At 38.6% G+C, this 22,826-nt stretch overlaps 1 protein-coding gene across 1 annotated transcript in view; it reads right to left on the reverse strand.

Moving 5' to 3' along the window:
• lrfn2b (leucine rich repeat and fibronectin type III domain containing 2b) overlaps positions 1-22,826 on the reverse strand; it is a 196,932-nt gene that overhangs the window by 51,365 nt on the left and 122,741 nt on the right. The gene's annotated exons all lie outside the window — the stretch shown is intronic.

Raw genomic sequence — 22,826 nt, forward strand, 5'->3', positions numbered from 1 at the left:
CGGTGTAATTTTGTAATGACACACTATAAATGAACACCACACACCGGCACATAAAGGCGTTCTTCAACAGAGAAATGAGTATAAACAAACTAGAGGATGATGGTGAATGCACGAGGACTGACAGCGCTAATAATCTCAGTAGAGTCAGCGGCACAAACATAGCTCGGTAGTCTGCTGTTGTTGTTATTGTTGTCCTCTGACTTGGCTGATTGTCTGAAATGTAATCAGAATCAGAATCAGAAATACTCAGAAGGCGTGTCATTTTTAAAAGATTATACTCTGGAACCTGGTTTCAAAAGTTTGCATTTTCAGCCCCCAAAATGCTGTTGTTGTGTGAACGAAAGGTCAAACCGCAACATAAGTTTAACGTGTCATGCGAGAACCTTTGCTGTAAACAGCCTCTTTGATGATTACCCAGGTAGCATGTAAACACTGGTGTGCAGATACAGCAAGTTCTTGTTGGTCTTGTGCGAGTGCAAATTTGTGAGCTACAGGCTATAACAAGGCTAAAAACAGGGCGCTAGTGACATTTTTCTAAACAACTTGGCACGTCAGGGCTTCAGGATAATTGGATTGCTTTGGACGAGCAGTATGGAGACATTTTGTGTTTTTCTTATGTTTTTTTTTTTTTACATTTGAATCCTGGGCAACATTTGCTTCAATTGTTTAGGAGATGAGTGCAATGCCTTTTCTCCGTGAACCTCTGCCAAGGTTTTGTGGACTTTAAAAAATCACCCGACTTTCCATTGCCATGAGAGAGAGTAGATAATGACCAAATTTTGGGTGAACCATCACTTTAAGTTAGCATTTTTAATTAGATAAAACTCTAACAAAAAAAAATCCCCCCAAAAATAAATAAATCACAGGCTCATGGTGTCAGTCTGTGTTCCTCATATGTGAAGTATCTGTCCTTTTTTCCCCTCCTTGTTTCTCATCTCCCTCTACTTTTTCCCTCACATCCTCAAACCCTTCTCCTCTCTCATCAGCAGCTCGTCAGACGGACACGGACAGCCTCATCTCGACAGACTGCAGCTGGCATTAATATATGCCCTGCCACTGTGATTGCCGAGCCTTCAGACAAGACAAATTCCTGTTCATTAGTAAAACTTTCATTTACATCACAGGCATTTTGCTGATGCCTTTATCCAGCGTGACTCTCTGACTCACAAACACATAGAAGAAGCTTAAATTCTTAGTGCAGCATTATCACAACCAGTTGGGACTACAGCATCAATAATGCTAAGCCTCTGGAATTATTTTTTGTGATAAACTGACACACGTAACTAAATAAGAAGCCCAGACAGAAAAAATGAAAGGGTTTCTGATTGTGATTACAGCCCTCGCTCATATAGCCCAGAATGCTAATCTGCATATTTATCATCTTCAGATGAGTTGAGTTTTGCATTGTCTACATTGATGTAACATTTTTATTCAAGTTTACCACAACTTCCTACAGACTGATGATGTCCCTAATTCCCTGAATTCTCTTGCGCAGACAGCAGGTCAAAGTTTGAACTTATACACTGCAGTCAACTGGAATGACTGCTTTTAAGGCTTACTGTCTGTTGGCGGTTTCCATTTACCGTCACACTGTGCAAATTGCGAGTATAAAATATGCCTAACAGAAACATATCAATTAAAAAACAAACAAAAAACTCTCATTGATCACAAAAAAAGTTTTTACACTTGCATGAGTTGGTATTTCAGGCGATTTAAAAAAGCCATATTTCGCAAAACTGCAAAGGAAACACTGTTTTTTGCTTCTATAGGTCACATGATGTACAACAGAGTGTCAGTAGGAAGTGGCTCCTTTGGACATGATACAACAGGCGCAGCAAGAAGTGTTCTTGCATCACAAAATTCTTCAAAAGTTGAGAGGATCTCCCAGAAGTTCTGAATCCACAATACCTCTGTGAAATCGTGGAATATCACCTCCCAGAAATCCCTCATACATGGCTCTTGCATATAAGGGGCTCGCCTTTCATTATGCATGCCTACATGGCCTTTGATTACAAATAATGACTGCTAGTGCTGTGGCTGCAATAGCAATAAACCTGCTAATGTTTTGAATGGCCATCGCCATGCTTCTTGCAATGTTATTGACAGAGGAGAAGTTGCATCAGTGTAGTCATCTTGCAATTGTGTTTTATCGACATTTCAAAAACATCTCAGTTTTGCGCAACTCTGTAATGGATACCCACTATGTGTTTACTTTTTTGTATCATGCTTTTCCAGTGTTTAAGCTTCACTACTACAACATAGAAATACCTATATTTTTGGCAAAAAAAAGTTACTGTATTGATTTCAAGGCATTGAATCGTATCATATTGTATCACTCTAAAGGAGCCCATATTGTTATTGTATTGTATCATCAACCATGTATCATAACATGCATCGTTTTAATGTTAAAACATATCGTTACACCCCTAATGGGCATGTATCCAATGGGGGTGTTATGACAACAAGACAACAATTTGGTATTTTTCTATGGCGACATTGGCACATTTCCAGTGCTGATTGTTGCAACAACCCATATTTTTTAAAGCAATGTCAGCACATTTCCAGCGGTGACTGTAGCAACAACAAGGTAGTTTTTAGGGAGACTTAAGGACATTACCAGTGGTGGCTGTGTTAACGACACAGTGCAGGTTGTTGTAACAAAAAGTCAGATTTTCTAAAGCAATGTCAGCACATTTCCAATGGCTGTTGAGGCAACAACTTGGTATTTTTTAGGGCAACACTGGCACATTTCTAATGCTGGTTGCGACAACAACTTGGCATTCATCAGGTAATATCCACACATTTACACGCTGGTTGTTGCAACAACTACCAGACATTTTTACAGCAATGTCAGCACATTTCTATCGGAGGTTATGGCAAAAAATACAGGGTATTTTAATCCATGTCCTGATCCTTTTCTAACCTTAATCAAGTATTTTTGTGCCTAAACCTCACTACATGCTGACAAGTGTTATCAGAACATATTCATTACATATGAAACATACAAATGCCACATGTCCATGGCTGTCAGAAACATGCAATGTTAATTCTGGCAAACGATGGTTGCGATGCAAAGCTAATCTGCTCATCAGTAGTGCCTTAAAGTGAGTCATCAGCAGTTGACTGTCCTACTGTTCAACATTGACAGGCAAATCAATTTCGCCTCCCAGATTAGTGCATCCTGGCTACTGTACCCTGACTCAATGTAATGCATCTGGTGTATGCTATGACCATTAAATGACTTGCTTTACAGTGATTCATCACTATGTGACATAGCTGGTGCTATAACTTGCACTTAGGTGTCTAAGTACATGTGCAAACAGAATATTTCTCTTGTGGAACTTGAGAATCTTGCAGACAGAAAGTCTCCATGAGTTGCTGTTGATATTGACTTTTCCTTCTCCTCCCTTTAGTCATTTTCCTCCCTCTGTTTCTTTTCCCATTAGACTTTGCCAAAAGGAGAGTCCCTTTAACACAGTAAATGCAATTTATTTTCATGCCTCCATGGAGGCAGAATGTGTGAGACAGCCCATATGAAACATACTGGAGCTACGTCTGTGTACTTGTATAACAGACACAGAGAAAAAAGGCAGAAACAGAGATGGCGTGGGAGAGCAGGTGGGTCTGTCCTTTGTTCTGTTTGAATGCCTCCTCCAGCGCAGCAAGCGTTTATCCCGCTGCTCTCCCACTCCTCCTCTGTCTCTGCTTGGACACGCTGCTTGCATTAAGATGGAGGGATTACAATTCTGCCTCCCCGTACATAACAACAAACCTCCAACCCAGCAAGTCCTTCAAAAGGTTTATTTATTGTTTTGACAGCTTCAGCATGGGTTTGATAGAAAAACTGTTGAAAAATATTATCAGTCTGGTGAGATAATCTCACTTGTTTCCAGTGCAGTTCACTCTCACCCAGGCAACCTGAACTGGATGACATGAAATTGTCTGAAAACAAGTGAAGCATTCTGCAGAGTCTCAAGGTCCTGTCATGTGACTACACCTTGAATCTGTTTTGTTTTACATCCATATTCTTCAGTAATGTTTCCTATATACTGTTTCATTGTTTGTGATATACAATGTATTGTATCCAGTCAAACTGAAATACACAGACATCATACAGACACTGTTAAACAGCACATTTCTCTTATGGTCACAGAGCCCTGAAAAACATCCATAAATCAGCCCAGGGGTCATAAAAAACAGACTTCCTATAACTTCAAATTTTGCGTTATAATCATCACAATGATGATTCTTTTAGTATCAAAAGTAAACTAGTGATGGCAAACAGAAACTAGCAGCTAATTCAACATGCCTTTGATGGGTCAGATTAGGCCTGCGTGATATCTAATTTTTCAAACTCTCATACATTCCACAAATTTCACGCAGTATACAATATATGATAGTGAAAGTGTGCGGTGCAAGACTCCCCCCTGCGGTGAATGAGCTACTTACTTTCAGCTTTTCAGACTAATGCACCCACAAAATGCTAGAAAAGTAATATTATCTGATGGCTGCCAGCTGTTTACAGTCTTTTAACTTCTCCCTCCACCACTAGGTGTCACATTGTCTTTCAGCTCATCTGCCTGTTGCACCAGTAGTGAGCAGGGACTGAGCTTTGGTGGTGGCATGCTGTGCACTACATACAGTGAGTTTAATAGAAAGAGGAACGCCTGTATTTATGACGGTATTGAAAAACATACCTTCAGGATTTCTCATTTCCTCGGTGTACTGTAATACCGTGATACTGCCCAAGCCTAGAGCAGATTTGCCAAAATGTAAAAGAACAGTGTAAAATGGAGCTCAAACTAACTCACTGTATTCCTGTTTACATCACCCAAAGTATGATGGGGAAACCTTGTAGAAAAATCTTTAACTATTTTTATCCCTTACGAAAAACTAAACAGCTTTTCGCTCTCTTCTTTTTGCTTGCTTTGAGACCATAGACTGTATAATAAATTAAGAATGAGCCCTGGTGGTGCATTTTATGCACGACACACAATGAGTTTAGAATAGAAAAAGGAGCACCTGTATTTACGACATTGTTGAAAATCTGGATTTACAAATACAATGGTATACCCTAATACCTCGATACCGCCCAAGCCTAAAAATGAGCACATGCGTATATTTTTCAAATCCTTCAATAGCATCCACATCTGATACCAAACACCATTATAACTTTTTGTCAAACTACTATTTTTAAGGTCCACTATGACTAAAGACACAGCTTACATGAAAGTGGCAATTTCCCTTTAAGCTGACACCATGATCAGGTGAAGGATGTTTTTGCTGTTCAAACATTTTTCGCATGAACAGCAGAGCTAAGAATCCTGCGGCTACACAGCACTGCTGGCACCAAAAACTTAATCCCATGTGACAGGAGCAGCAGTTCACATAGGAAACAGTGGGGTGTATACAGCTGTTTCCTGAGACACAACTACATAGATAAAGGCACAGTGTCACGCTTCAAATAAGCTGTTTGCACATTTGCACAGGAAGACAAAGCACTTTCAAAGCCTTTATTAGCCTTTATGAACATTTGGTTGTGCATAATTTACACTTTGCCTACCTACCCTCTCTGTTTTGTATTATTGATAGAGTCCATAATACACAGGGGCAGTGGAAACTGAGCATTTTTCTGTTCATTTTATAAATTTAACATAAAGAGCCCTTTATTATTTAATGAAAGCCAAAAAATAATGCACACAAGGATGTACTTATTCCACTGTAGTTAATTAATTTTTTACCATAGAACAACAAAAACTCTATGCAGCCTCCTAAATGCCAAATTGAAATCCCCTCTGAGTAAACAAACATTTTGAACTAACAGTATGGTCCGGCCCCAAAGACAGCGAGGCGGGAGAGCAATGTTTGTTAATCCTGATATCACTTTGTGTTGTTGTGGCTTCAGTTTGGGGAAAAAAGATGAGAATATCCCAAGGATACCTACAGTAATAATGTATCTGTTTTGGACAGTAATGATAACACTGATTAAAGCCGCTCTGATTTATGTATCGCTCCCATCGGGAAATGTGATACGGGAGTATTTCCCAGGCTGAAAACAACTGCCGCCACGGCACTTGCTGATCCATTTGGACGATTAGAGGGAAGGAGAATGTATATGTTTGTATGTGTGTGTGTGCGCGCGCTGCTCTATAAAAAACATTTTGAAACAAAGCAGATAAACCTCTAGATGTATGGTGGTCAAGCTATTATTCTAGGTTCCTGAAAGATAGGGAGGTTTTCATCTCACAAGGACCTGGTAATATGTTTCTTAATGAAAAGAAGCATATCTGCTACCACTGTGTACAAAGAGAGAGGGCTGACTGAAATTAAAGTGCAAGTTCTTCATGTTCTGAACTCTTTCGAGATTGAATTCAGTATTCCAACGTTAAAAAATGTATATACTCAGTGAATACTTAGATATGTCTCTAACACTTTCTATGAAGACCACATCTACAACACATTATGAGGGCAATCACAGTATATTACAATGCATTCATAACGTTTTATGAATACTCTCATAAACACACATAATGCTTATTGATGCACCCCAACAGTTACAAAACATTATAGATTTGACTTGTAATTAGTTAGCAAGAGTCCAGTTTCTTATGGGTGCTCTTGACAGGCTATGAGCTAGAGGTTGACTGATGGGGCTTATAATGCATTAAAAACACATATACTCACCTATACACACCTCAACAACAAACTGTAGTAAGGACTCAGTGTGCTATAACAGTCCATGGAATATCATAAGGTAAGTAAAATAAGGTAAATATTGATAAATTTATCACAATTTATGCCTTACCATGATGTTTCATTGTTGGTTTTATGCATTATCATCCCTTATGAATGCTGTCATAATGCACTATAGATGTGGTCTTTGTGTCTAATAATGTTTTGATTATTTAATAATTCAGACTTAGATATTGTATCTCCACTTTCAATCTGAGTATAATTGACCTACTTGGTTGCGTGGACAATATAAATAATATCTACATTTCAGTTTTGTCAATATGAAATTCAATATCCAGATATCTTCATTTAAATGATGACTGGTCAAAACTCAAATTCAAGATTTCTCCAGTGTAGTAAAAATTTCAATCATGGATATCTTTAATTCAGCACATTCTACTACAAAATGAAGAAAACTCTGTCCGTCTGTCTGCATCCTTTTTTCTCCTTGACGGGTTGCCCAATCAATCTGAAATTGCACATGTGCATTGAGAATTGCCATAGGCTGAGACTTTCGAAGCCCTTTGTCTCATTCACCTACTGCCCATGCCTGTTTTGTATAAAAATGCCTCATAAATAGCTTCTTCTTCAGCCCATGGAGTCAATGAGTAAAAACACGGACAGCGCCAGCGTCTTATTTGTGTAACTTATTCTTCAGCCCCACTGTTAACAAAACACCGTCTGTCCTTGACTTGGAGGCTAGTTGTGAGTGTGTTTACCCAGTGCGTCTGTGACCCTGCTGAAGCACATACACTGCCCACCCACTCAGACACTCGGAGAGGAAAGGAGTATTTCTGATGAAGCACTGTGATTTTAAGTGATAGGGATTAACACTCTGACTCCACTGCATTACATGCAAATTAGAAAATATATTTCAGGCCCACAATGTAACAGTCCATTCTGTGTTTTGTAAATGCTGTCCTCACCATGCTAAATTTGACGTCTCAGTGCCTCTAAAGTCAGCAGACTGTAAAATGGTCTGACTTATTAACTTTTCAAAGCTAACAGGCATAAAGGGGTAGTGTTAGCGATTTAGCTGTGGCCTGACAATGCCCACGTGGCTTGTGTGTACTCATGGCGGTGTAAAGAGTGAGGCTGGTAGTGCGCAAGGCACACACACACACAGTGGTTCCATATGGCAGACCCCTAAGAGAGAGAACATATCTGCTGCTATGCCAGACTGCTTCTGTGATCTGCTCCGCTGGGTGCTGAGCTGCTGCACACATCAGCACATTATACCATGTTTTCTGCATGCATATTCATGTGAGGTCTAGCTAAAAAGGCAAATTGCGGGAAGTTTTCTTTTATGGCCTACTGCAAATTCTCAAATAATAGCCTTTATTTACCTTAGCTGTGGAGAGAACAATAACTTGATGAAAGATTGTTCCACAAACGCTTCGCTACTTACAGTATTTGTGCCTCATTATAGTTAGAATCATCCATGATTTTGGATTTGAAGTGACAATATTTGGACCAGAGGGTAGAGTTGTGAAAGATTCGCATTGCTATGCCTGTATACAGATAAAAATCAAAAACTGCAGTTCCTTAAATGGTAAATGCCCCCCTCAAGTGGAATGTCAGACTTAGGAGAGATAATCATGTTTATAACCTGGTACAAAAAATTGCTTATCTCAATATTCCATGTTTTTTATGTCACTCACCTGTTTAAAAGTTATTGAGGCTTAAAATTGTGCACAAGTAAAGGTGACAGATGGGTGCCATCGGTTGTCAAGTCACAACCAGGGTAGCTGAGCTGGCACTATTTGTGCGTTTTTAAATTCATGAATTTCTATCTTTTGGTCGTCTAAAAAAGACCCCTGAGTAGTCATATATTCAGTTTTTCCGGTAAGTGCATTCTGTTGTAATAGTTTTCGGCCTGTACAATTGCATTTATCCATTGTTGTAAATGTACAATGCTAAACAAACCAGCAGCAAGCTAGCAGCTAGCATTACGGTTAGCTCCAAACTCTCGCCCAAATGCCATACATGAGGCCTCAAAACAAGAATCGAGAAGTTGATGGGTGTCATCACAGTGGCTGCTTCCATTATTTTACAAGGTCTATATTTGCAACCTGTGGAGTCACCCCCTGCTGGCCATTAGAAAGAATGTAGGTTCAAGGCATCTCCGCGCTGACTTCCATTTTCAGACCTGGAGTCTACAGCCACTTCTTTTATACAAGCGATGGGATTACTACTAAGTATATTAAAGAAAAAGAAAAAAGATTTGAGAGGGCACTATACTTCCAAATACAATGAAAAACAAGAGGCAGAGTTTAAATAAAAAAAATGTTTCTTTAAATTTGCTTACATTCTGACCAGCATGGGGAAAAAGGACTGACCTAGGACTGCCAACAACAGCAAAGGCTGGTCAACAAAAGCTGTACGTGTAGTTTTTGTCTTCTCCATGATTTGCTGTGTTACCAACAATTATGATTTCCCCAAACGCGCCTTGACCCCAGTTACAGCAGATACTGAATTATGTAATGGAGACACTGTTTTCACAGTGAATGATTACTGTAGTGACATTTCTCGTTATTCTTTTTCGAGGTATGCAAGAAATATTAAATAAAATCAAGGTAACATGCAGTGAGTATAAAAATGACCATTTTGCATTTGAAGTATTCCTTTTATGTTTCACAATAAAAGCCAACCAGAAAAGGAAGACATCGTGACCTTTGAGCTTCTGGGAGTTTATTTTTATTTTTTTTTAACTGTAGCTTAAAAGCAAACAAAACAAAATGCAAAAGTAGAATGTATAAAAACAGTGTTTGAGTTCACATGAGAAACTAAAACAGAAGAGTGATGAATAATGTTCCCTGCTCGTCCTTCACTGTGAATACGGCTCTATCTTATCTCTTATCTTAGCAACCAGCCCTTCTTTACTCACACTAGAGACAAGCTATTGTTTAACACTCAGCAGCTGTTTGAATGCCAGCTTTCATTTGAGAGTTTACAGTCGGAGATGAAAAAGAGATTGCATGTTACTTGATACGAGACATTTGACAAAAAATAAAAGCATTAGTGTAGATTGGATTAAGTCTAAGGGACTATGTGATCTGGGGAAAATCCCCTTGCTGATTTCTTTGTTACACCTATTAAATTTATCCTAATTCTGGGTAATTTAAGTCCTAGCACAATGGAAGACATTTTATTGACAAAAAACACAGGTGATTTATAATCTTGTTAGAGCCAGCACAGGAGGACACCAAAACACAGCTGACATTTAACTGAGTCGACTTTAGTTTGCGCTGCTCTTATCCCCTTTTAGTGTCTTCTGCTGCTGAGATTAAAACTCATAGCTGCTTCTCTCTCCGCTGCGAGACTGTACAAAACAATTTAAAACTACAGTGGAAGATAAGACTATGGGTCTGTCTCAGCTAGTGGCGCCTCATTTATTTTTCATCATTTATTTTATTTAAAGCCTCGGAAAACACGTTGAAGTTGAACCCTCATTTTCAAGGGTACACAAAAATGATCAAAACAGAAAAATATGAAAAAATAAATTAAAAAAAAATTAAAAAATGGCAGTCACAATCTATGAGATCACAATTAAACCTTGGAATTTTCTCAGTGTGTTTTCATTTCATCCTTAAAAGAGGGGGGAAGCTTTATGGAAGAGCTTTGTGAGAGCTTTGCCCCTTGAGGCTTAACCCTTTGAAACTAGAACAATTGGCTTGATTTCTTTCAAAAACAAGGTAGAAGTCACAAGTTGCAAGTCACAAGAAAATGACTGTGAAAACACCTGCATTCAGTGATGGGCTCTGCTCTCTCTAATTCAACATGCTGAATTAGCAGAAAAAAAGCCAACAAGGGCCGACAAGGGCCGAATAAGACCGACAAGGGCCAATGAGGGCGACTGGTGCAGGACACACCAAACTTGGACCAATGGCTGACCGTGGCCCTTCATGTCAAGGCCTTTACCCTCCAACACCTTCCTCCTCCACTTCGTAACTCCACCGGTAAACTGCCTCCCAGGCCATCCTCCCCCAGAGAGCCAAATGCAGCACAGCAGCCAGATCATGGAGGTAACTGTGGTGTTTACTAAGCTTGTCTGGTCGTTGCAAAATGTATCACTTGGCTTTGTTTGGTTGGGCTGGGCTACTGCTACACAGGTACTACAAATGTCTATATATATATATATATATATATATATATATATATATATATATATATAAATATATATATATGTATGTATTTGTATTGTATATAATAACAGGTGTGAGCTGCTTTAAAAATATATGATTTTTTTTTCATATGCCAGTTCCAATGTCGAATAAATTTAAATTTACTAACAATATATCAGTGCCATTAAATTGTCTTAAAATAACAATAGAATTGTTTATCAGAATTATGTCTGGGACAATATTAAGTTATTAAGTTAATATGACAGTAAGTTATATTGACAGTTTTAGTTACAATAACCTGTATGCCAATTTTGATATTTATAATGAACACATGGAAACTTTTGACTAATGGTGGTGCAAATTGGAAGGTGAGTGGATCACTGAAAACAGGATTTGTGTATTGTGGATGAGGAAAAAACAGGACATGATTTGTAGTGATGGCCAAATGAAGACGCATGGAACATTTTATTTTCGGAGCCCACTGGATGGCGCTCTCTGTTCAACGAAGAGTCAAAAGCGCATGGTATTGCCATTTCTTGAGTCTTTTTTTTATACCAAGCGCGCCATCTAGTGGTCTTAGAAAATAAAGGAAATGGTTCATTTGGCTTTCACTGATCATTTTTCTCCTTTTTTTAAAAAATTGCTTTTATTTCCAGATGCTCAAATTAGTCTGTGCATTTGACAATGTTTTAAAGTAGTAAGAGGCAAGTTTATTAATCCAGAGACTTGGGGATTGTGCATGTTATGATTTCCAATTAATTAGTATGCATTTTTTCACTGCATTGCTGGTAAGTAGAATAAAGTATTTCTTGTAGTTTCTTCTAGTGGTTCACATTAACAGAACTCATGTCCCCCCATATCCATATTCTTGGGTCCTGCTCGATTTGGCCAATTCTTAGTTTTGATTGGTTTTCTGAATAATGGGACTCATCTGAAGCCCTCTAGTACCCATATCACATTATAGCAACGTGGCCTGTACTTGAGGACATATCTTGTTTGGGTGGATGGATAGAGAGACCTTAATAACCACCACTTTTGGGTATCAAAATTGCAGAAAACAACTCTGCTTGTACATTGCAAAGATAATTTTACAGGTGGTGCGACTGCCTAAAGTCAATTGTAAAGTCATTCATGTGAAATTGAGGCAAAGATTTGACTGTGAATTAAACACGTTTCTGCATGAATTGTAAATTTGCAAAATATATATTAGAGTTGCTCTGCAATTGTAAAGTACAAGATGCTTCCTGAGGGACTGTTTTCAGATTCCAACTGAAGAATGCAAATGGGAATCCTGTATTATGTCAAATACAAAAAGAGCAATCCAATAAAATTGAGAAATCAACAAGCGGACAAATGGTGGTCTCTTGTAACAGGCTGCTTGTGAAGAGGCATTTGAGGTAATGATATACACACGCCTTCCTCTTCCCTGTAATTTAACTGTTGGAATGGATAATGCTGGTGTGGAAGAAGAGAGCCATTTGTGCTCCCTGCGTCAGTAGTGGTATCAATTAACCTTGACAGAGCACCTTATTCTAACACTGATATTAATATGCTCTTCTCTTTCCATCCTCCACACAACACGCTGACTCAAAGCTCTGTTGGCTGAGGAATACACTGAAGGATCTTATGCAGATGCGCTTTCAGTAGAGCTGCGGTAGAGTTGATATTGTCTAAAACTAAACATGACTTAAACTAATGAGCATTTTCATCTCAAGACTAAGACTAAATCTTAAATCGCTCGAGATATCTTTCTGCATCTGCTGTTGATGTTCCAGGAGGGCGCTACCCTGATGTAAACACAAGCACATGGTGGGATGAGCTGCTTATGGCTGTTTAGACAACAAAGGCACATGGCAACCAACGCTGACACGTCAACGAACGCACATGCTGGGGAAGCAAACACAACACTCCTGCATTAAAATCCAGTGTTTGTTGGATCAGCCACCGCCCCTCCCACCCGCCCTACAGGGACCTTTGTGCTTTGTCCTCATATTATGTCGTTACTGGCAGTGTTTCAACCTGACACAGTGTAGCGGCTTATCATGCAAACGTGACAGGTTCCGTTCGCACGCATTCTTAACAACTCTGTTTGGTTACATTATCAGCTGATGGCACCCAGCAGCGTATCATGTGAACGTGAAAGGTGGCTTTAAGCGTCTGGATCTTATGCCGAAAGCACAGCAAAAGTGGTGGTATTGGATGACTTACGGTGCATGTTCAAAACTACCGGAGCAACTATTTTCTTAGTAAGACAAAGTGAGGGGAACTGAACTGAAGAACGTCCCCCAAGGTCCCCCCTGCTGGTCAATAAAGTGAAAGTGCATGTCTCTCTCTTGCATCCGTAACCTGGCATTCATTAGATGTGTCCATGTAAAGCACTTATTTGCATCCAGTGCTATTTATAAGAAGATCATTCAGGTTTCAGTGCATAAATCAGCAAGATTAAAAGCAAAATAGGTAGCTAGTCAGAGTACGAGTCTGAGAATGGATGCAATAAAGTTATTTGTTTGGCCCAAGAAAAGACATGTAACAGAAATATACACAAATAAGATAAAAATACCAGCTAGGAATTGAGGCGGAGAAGGATCTTTTTTCTGATGTGAGCAAATTAGTGAAGGAAAAGGATGTGGGAGTGCACGGTTTGATTCAGCAGGGAGAGGTGGAGGCAATGCTATTAGACATAGTTCACAGTCTTATCAGAGGATGTTGAGCTAATTTTTTTTTGGTGGGGGGGTTCTATCAGCCCATTTGAGAGACACATTACGTTATTTTAATTAACTCATACTCTGCAATTTTGACCAACTTATTGGATTTAATTAGACTTTTAACACTTAATATTTGCTGAAAATTAGTCTGGTGTGAAAATATCCAACAAATTAACAGGAACACAGTGGAATGAAGCAAAAAAGCAGATTCTGGATTTGATTACAGTAGAGCATTTCATTCTATTAAACAAATTAATTCATACAATTAAAGCTTAGATTTCCACGCTTGTAAGAATGGTCTTCACACCTCTTTCTTTCGTATTATGCTCTTAGCAAATTAACAGGAAAACCTTACAGTATAATGCAGCATAAACAAAACATTTTCTTCTATTTGAATGCAGTGAGATATTCCTACACAGTAATTAAATCAATCTATGTATTCACACATTAGTTTTCTTGTCTGGTTAACAAAAATATTCTTTACATGCCTCCACTTACTTCCCCATAGTCAGCCCCATCTCATAGAAACATGTGAAATAGACACAAAGTCTTTAACACATGGCGTAGTTGTGGGCACAAAATGTGTTAAACTTACATGCTGGCAACACCAATAACATGACATGCAAAAAAAAAAAACCAGAGGATCTTTTGTTGTATTGGACACATGAAGAAGAAAGTACTCTTACCTTGTAGGGTGGGTGGGTTAAAAAGACATGGACTTTTAACCAGAAGACAGCTGTTTGTGTCACGTGTGAAACGAAAAGTCTACAGACTTTATGTAACAGCACCAAGTGCCTTACGTGGGCACTTTACATAACCGTACACAGTACCGTAAGCTTATGTCACTTATGTCCCGTATTCAGTTGTCTTAACTGATACCATGATCCTAAACCTAACCGAGTGCTTTTCCTCTCCAAACTGAACCAAACTGCACCCACTGTGCAATTAAACTATTACAATTCATACAAGACTTTGCTCTGGCATTGTTTCCATGTGTCCCAACATTGGAACAAACATTTCATGCCAAACCTGAATTCTTAAAAGCTTCCAATTTTCAGACACTGCCATAGTAACAGACATCGAAATTGGTATTAAAATGCTTCAATGTTGATTTTTTTTTTTTTATATTAAGGAAACTGAAAAAAGTGGTGCAGTTTACATCCAAAAATTGCGCATGCTGCCATGTTTGATATAAAAAGCAACCTTAAGACCAAGCTTTTTCAGTCTGGCTTTTAATTAAACTTTACCTATTTTTTCTGTTTTACTGTTCTGCTTCACAGTATTTTTATCTATTATACTTTGTGCTGTTATCCTTTCCATTTACCTTTTATCTACTATTTAGAGTATTTATGTATTCATTATTCTGATTATTTATTTAGTTATTTATATATTTTTATGTGTAGGTCTTATCCTGCCTCTGGTGTTTCCTCACCTATGGTATCATATCCTCAGTTCCCAGTTTGAATTACAACTCTTGTTTTTAGTGCTTCAATTAATTGCAAAGTTTTTCTTTTTGATTTTTTTTTATCCTTATGCTTATGTCCTTGAATTCTTGCATGTATGTTGTGTGTGTGTGTATGCATGTGTGTGTTGGTTGTGGTGGTGAGGGGCTCTGTATTTGTGTACCTTTCTGCATTTTTTTGCATGACACACTTTGTGTTACAATTTGCTTGTATGAAAAGTATTATACACACTTTCACTATGCTAATACTAACTCTGCTCTTACTAGCAAGTTCGATCTGCACGGTGTTGTGTCGAAGTCTGCTCTTTCGTTAATGTGTCTTTCCTGTTTTAGAAAGGGATCAGTTTTTCTATTAGTGACATACCTAGTCTGGTTTGCTGGTGAAAGTGCACAGACATCGCCCCCTTCAGGATGTGAAATGTGAAAACACCTTTCTGGTGACAAACTTTGCACAGGGAAGTCAGTATATTTGAGGTCATACATTTTAGGGGACGTAAATAGAGGAAAAACGTATTTCTAAGTTGAGGGGGACTTTAAACATTAGAGGGTATTTGATGGCAATAAGGGTTCCTTTCTGTTAAACGTATTCATTTAACGGTTGTAAAGTTGGATTTTTTTATCTGCTAGTAGTGATAGTCTTCACATAGCTGTGCTGTCCATCACTCTCCTGCCTGAGCACTGCTTGAGCTCCCTGATGAGTAAGAGGCTATCTCGCTGCCCTCTGACCTCCGTGCCGCCTGTGGCGCTCTGCCTCTTAGGTCTGAGTGAGGTTTGCTCCACCCCGGTGGGTGGGAGGGGTGACTTTGATCTGCGAGAGCCAGGATTGCCGCAGCCCCTCTGGTTCTGAGGGACGATAGTCGGCAGCATTAAGGCCGACAGCCGTAATACCGCCTGCCAAACTGAATCAGCTTATCAGTGAAGCAGACACTGCATCAGACTAAGCAGCGGGAGTCCATGTTGCTGAGATTTGCTTGTCACTCGTCCTGCTCTTGAACAGGTATGAAGGGTGACAAGGCGGCTTAATATAAAGCAGGTCATAGAAAGCAGTGGCGTTCAACACTACATGGGTTTTTGAAGGCTCATATCACAGTCAATATGATTCTATTGGAGCTGTCGTGTATTAAGCCTACCTACTGAAAATGTATAAGTCCAGATGCCAGAATAAAACAGCTGGTCTCAGAGAAATAACTGCTTTACACCACATTGGTGGTGGCAGCACATAATTTATTTAATTTATATAGTTGACTTGATAGGGACAATACAAATTAACATACTAAAACTTCAGCCTTTTACAAACAAGCTGATGTTTCACATATAGAGATATAGCTATTGCTAGTTTCCAACACCTGTACATTGTTAGGCTTTAAGTAAAAAAAATAGAAAAAAAGATATCAAGGTTACATACAATAATTTGTGTACAATAACAGTTGTGGTAAAAAGGAAGAGAATAAAGTAAATATTAAAATCAAGATTCCAAAGGATTATGACACAAAAAAAGACACAAATAATAAAGGATGAGGAGGTCAACTCACCAGTCTGTAAACTCACCAATGGACTAGCAACAGCATACAATGTAGAAAGATACAAACTAAATTACAGTGCAGAAGCAGTTGAGTGATTGGCTGATTGGTTGGTTGATTCATTCATTGACTGACTGACTGACTGGTTGGTTGGTTGGTTGACTGGTTGACTGACTGAGCAGTTTGAGCTGCAACCCTTTAGTATAAATTAAAAGGAAATATGTCAGAAATCATTCTAGATACACACTCCTGTATTTAGTAAAAACAGGGGTGTGCATTAACAAAACTCAGATAAATATGTAAATTTAATTTGTCAAATTTCCATTTTGATTATCTCATTCGGGGGACATGTCACTCAGATAAAGCTTAAAAAGAGTTACTAAAACCCAATTTTGAAAGGAGGCTGACATGTTAATGTAAAGCAAATTGGCAGAATAAACTACTGAGTTTATACACAGCTGGCATCATAAAGTAATCTCAGAGGCCTTTTTCACACAAAATATGCAAGCTGTGATTTGCAACATGAAATTATTTCCTCATTAAATTTGACAACTTTCATTAATCAAAAATTACACTATACTTGAGTCCCGCTTATAAGAATGCAAGAGCTCTGTAGGACTGCAAATGTATGTACAATTTGCAAGAGATGATGAGTGAAACATTCACTATCTCAGTGTAAACAGTACAAAAATTTTAAATTTGCAAAGAAATTCTTCAAGAGAATCCTTTCATCAGTAATTAAAGTGTTTTGAGAAGTTCTATCAGTCATATAAGTGGCGTTATATTCAATAAAATGTTGACACTGGCCCAGTAAATTGTTTGTGTAACTTCAAAAGGAAAGGAAGTACAATCCTACAAAAAGTTGGATTGTAAATGAAATCGACCCAGGGAGTGCAAGAGAAAACTGATCCGTCCTGGATTTCAGCCTCGCATTTGCATCAGTCCTGAGTGGGAGATGCAGATGAGCTAAGAGGTGATTTGAAAAGACTTTCAAAGCCTCCAGCTGTTGGAGTTGTTCATAAGAGGATGCAACTCAATACTTTGGAAGGTGTGCCAGAGATTGTGTACACTCGGCATGGCACGTTAAAATCCTCCCATTATCCGTGAAACGTAATCAGAGGGATTTCAGCCTGGGAACGCTCCGAATTTCACGGGCAATTCTCAGATTGATCCACTCAGCTGCAATTGCTGCTCGGGCTCTTTAGGGATAAGAGGGCCCGGCAGAAAGAATATGACTGAAGAAATACATGAAATCCTGTCTGTAGGAAATTTCATTGCCCTGAAGAGAAAACGCACAACTCCACTCTGAGCCCTCCCCAGTGGCTTTTAAAACTTTAAAAGGAAGACCAATTTTATAGGTCTGAAAGAGCAGTGTAGTAAGACAAAGAAGCTTTAACCTTTAAAATAATGCCTGTTGAGTGAGACTTAGAGCCATATATATACCTTTCTGTAAAGGCTGCTTAAGTAGCCTTATTGATATTCTGCTGCAGCTGATATGAAATTACACGTGGTTCAATGTTGAAAAAAAATAAAGAGTCTTGATCTTTCTGTAAACTTAACCAGGTCTCAAGTTGCTGTCACAGAACCATAGTGTCAATCATGGTTTAATTACAGCCCCGTCTCCTGGAAGTTCTGTCTAAATACAATTCATTTTCAAACAAGTGGTAACCTCTAAGCCTAAAAAAAAAGCAGAAGTCAATCCCCATAGAGTCCCACTAGACTCTGCCGTTGTCATGGTATTACGGTATACCAGGGTATTTAGAAATCCAGAAGGCATGTTTTTCATTATCGTCATAAATACAGGCGCTCCTCTTTGTATTAAACTCATAGAATCTAGTGCACAGCATGCACCACCCGAGCTCAGTCTCATTTCCAGTGTTGGCTACTATGTACTTTTGTTGCCTAATCATAACCACATGCTTTTAAAGCGTAATCCCACCATGTGCTTTTGTTCACATCCCAGAGTAGCAACATTAGAGGCAATATATGCACTCCTCTTTCTATTAAACTCATTGTATGTAGTGCACAGCATGTACCACTACAGCTCTGTCACATTTCCAGTGTTGGTTGCCATGTGCTTTTCTTGCTTTTGTAGAGTAATTTCACCATGTACTTTTGTTAACATTCTGGAGTAGCGGCATTCCAGAATGTAAATAGCAGACGCAGAATGACACCTGGAGCGTAATATGTAAACACGGAAGTCCACTGCATAGAAGCAACATGTGATGACTTGAGATGAGAACGTGTTTGTAACTGATATACAAATGATCATTTATTGTGTTATTTTTAAGTAAGATTATGAATGCATACCTTTTGTGACAGAGATTTTGTACTTTCAGTATTGCTACCTTTACGAAAGTAAAAGATTCGATTATTTCTCCCGCCATTAGACATCTCCCATCTAAGTGTAACATATTGATCATCAGGTTGAAAAGTCTGACCCCAGATGTCATTTTGTAAAGCTAACATAAATGTCAGTTTAAGTGTAGAGTTATCAGCAGTACTATTAAATGGGTTTGCCAGTGCAAATCAAAATAACTGAGTACCACTATTAAGTACAGACAATAATATCATATCTCCAGTGTGCACTAAATTTGTAATTTCTCTAGTAATAGCTAGGTTACTGGTAAATTACTTCTTCTCAAAATAGCAACATAGAAATTTTTTCCCCCTGAGTAGAAACAAGTCTCCTTCAAAAATGTTAACACATAATGCAGATGGACTTTTTTCTCAAAATTATATAATATTGTTTAGTTTTTTTAATTGCTAGATTTTCTTTCAAATGTAATATTTTCTAGAAAAAAAATCTCAGATTAAAATATTTTCCTCATATTATTCAGTACAGACTGTTGGTACAGCTCTAGACAAAAGGAACTCCAGAAAATCCCAGACACATTCACCAATAAAGTCATTCACGCTTTGTGATTTCAACAAAGACACATCCGGTCAGACACCTCCAGTGTACAGCGGAGCATTCACAGGAGCTGAATGCAACACATTGACTCTTTTATCTGAGCGTGCTGCTCATAGAGGCCTGCTGTCCTACCTGGTTGCTACAGATTGATTTGCTGTTTGAGGGCTGGAAGGTGACGCTTGGCTGCCCTCTGTGGATGAAAGAGGCATCTGCTGTCAATGCCCTTAAAGTCGAGCATCCGTCAGTCCTGAGGACATCTCTGGATTAGCTCGAAGAATGATGAACTCCACCGAGCTCCACTGCTCTGACAGACCCTGGACACTATCAGCTGCTCTCCTCAACCTTCTCCAGGTTTAACGCTCAGTGTATTGTTCCAAGAATCCAATATATTGGGAAACCCATGTATTTGTATATGAATTGCCTTTATGACTATTTCTTCCAATTTATCTTGTTTGAGTTCAATTTAACCTTTTGAGAACAAAGTACATTGGCTTGTTTTCTTGCAAAAACATGGGTAGAGGTCAATGAGCAATGAAAGAAAAAATGACTCCCAAATTTGCAAGAAAAACTACAAGAAAAATACATAAAAATTAGTAAAAATAAAAATAAAAATAAATAAATAAGAAAAAGTAAAAACGTATCATAACGTAATGTAAAAAATAACGTAAAACATGTATTATAATAATTATAGATATAGTTTTCCCTAGCTTTTTCCTTTTTTCCCCTTGGTATTTTACCTAGCTTTTGAAAACATAATGTTCTAAATTTAGTGATTTCTTGCAATTTCAGAAACATTTCTTATCAAATTGCTCATTGCCCTTCCCCAAAGGATTAAATACAGCAGTATTGAGTGCATTTTAAACATCCACAAAATGTAAATTCAGTTGCTAGAGGAGTTGACAAGAAAACACTCATGGTGTATTTGTATGGAAATTAAGACTTGTGCAGTAGCTCAGTAATTCAGGAGATCTGCTTGCTTGATATTGAGAAAGTTTGCAGCCTCAAACATTGACAGGAAGCTTGTTGCAAACACTGATTTATAAAAAGTACAAAAGTTGCAGCCTGTGGTGTTTGTTCCTACTGCTCTGCAAGAGCCAAAGGACAATTTTAGTCACTACTTTCTCTTCCCTCACAGTTTTTTTTGCCGCAGATTTTAGGATATGTGAATCCTGACAAAGCTACAGTCGACCTCAGCGATCCTACATAATGTATGGCTATCATCCGTCCTGCGGTCAGCTCTGCCAATCAGACAGAGTGCACTGAGGGTCAATCCCAGCTCAGCGGGCTCGTTCCAACATGGTAGCTTGCCAGAAAAAAAGTGGATTGATGTCTAATGTCTGGTTGGCAACCACGATATTGTCAAAGTCAACAAAACATACAAACCTAAATGGGATCTAATCCATAAAGTTGAAGCAAATTCAAGAAATCATCTCAATAACTGCAGCTTAAATTAGACTGCACTCAATGGTTCCACCCCAGCAGACCCTTGGGTTCCCTCCAGCTCTTTCCTCCAGCCATCGTCAAGCCAAAATATTAATCTACACAAAACAAATATTCCACATGCAGGTCAGCATGAGGTTTACTGAGCACAATCATGCTCCTCAGAGGCTGATCCCCATAGTATTCCCAGGTTCTCCATTACATTTTGTCAAATACAACCATAAAAACAAACTATACATTTCCGACATTATTCGATGAACTGCCTAGCACTTGGTTTTATATATGTACAAGACACGCCTACACTAAGAATACACTCCTTTTTTTTTATCAGCTGATGGTAACATTTCGGTTGATTTGGAAACAATGTCTCTATTTTGACTTCTTTCCTTCGCCGCCCTTAAAAATGGCTCTTTAGGTCATCTGTGCAAGCAGCTTATATAACCCACACTTACCTTTATTGTTAGGTGGCGACCTCTAGTGGTCATAATGAATAGGATGGGAGTAAAGAAAAAAATCAGTAGGAAAGGGGTCAGGGTATTTGGATGGGTCAAACAAACCAGGTCCCCAAGTCGGAAGAACAACTTCCCAAACTCGGAAACTACCACCTTCTGACATCACATGAATGCAGCATAAGATGTTGAACGTATTATATTACTGATACACATCAGCATGTTAGCATTGTCACAGTGAGCATGTTAACTACTGACATCGGCATTTAGCTAAAATCAGCCCTACATACAGCCCCACAGGGCTGCTGGTGTGATTTTAGACACAAAGTCTTGCATATACTTCCAATTACACAACAAGTATTTCCAACCAGAAATCTGACTGGTCTGTCAGACAGTTAGAATGTGCTTAAATCTGCATGACAGCACACATTCCTCATTGCTAAGAGAATTATTCTGCCATTTCTCAATCATCACTCTTAAAGAATCATATGGTTGTCATGCCATTTCTGACAGGGGTTAAGGAGCATTTCAGAACAGTACTAATGAACATCAATATCTCTGCATTGAAAAGTCGAAATTTCCCAAATAAAAATACAGCTGATCAGATGAAAAGTGAACAGCCAACTCACTAATGGAGTAAACTATAAACTGACACAGAGATGACAATAACCAGCATAAACCATCGTGTTAGGAACACACACATTATAAACACTGACAGAAAATGACATTTGTGTGTATGAACAAACAGCAAACTTCACTGCAAACTCAAGACCACTCAGTCCAGATCTAGGCATGATGGGAAAGACAGGCTAAGTGATTGGGACCACAGTGAAAATGTTGTTTTTAAAGGGCTAAATGCCATCAAACATGGATTGAGGAGAGCATTTCATTAGATAACAACATGTTGTGAATTTAGGAAATTATCTGTTGGTTTTTCCATTAATTTTGTCCTCTGGACTTCACCTTGCTCTTGAATTAGTGGAAATGTTTGGTGTCCTCTGGAATGCCCAATCAGCTATGCTGTGACATGGAGCTAGTAGCTTAAAAATACAAGTAAAGACTGCAGATGTAGTAACTAAATCTGTTTATGGAAAAAATATTTTGTGTCTGCAGATATCTTCATCACAACACCACTGAGCAAGATGAGCATTTCTGTGTTTACATCTGTGTATTTATTAGGGCTGTCAAAGTGAACGCGTTAATAACACGCGAACGCAAATTCATTTTAACGCCACTGATTTTTCTAACGCGCAAGTAAGCCACGCACATTCTGTGAATATGACTCTCAGAAATCAGAAAGCGATGCAGCAGCAAAGTTGTGAATAGCAGCGGAAACAAGCCTCCGTGTGCAGAAATGGATAAAGAAAGGAGGACTGAGTTATATAATTAAGTTATTCTCATTCGCGTTTGACGTGTAGTGAGTCACCAGAGTACGTCCAGTCTAAAATGCCACTTACTTACGAAGCACACAGCTGATGCA

This window comes from Plectropomus leopardus, chromosome 16, assembly GCF_026936395.1.
Source record: "Plectropomus leopardus strain MGB_pleo_1.0 chromosome 16, ASM2693639v1, whole genome shotgun sequence".
NCBI classification, from domain to species: domain Eukaryota; kingdom Metazoa; phylum Chordata; class Actinopteri; order Perciformes; family Serranidae; genus Plectropomus; species Plectropomus leopardus.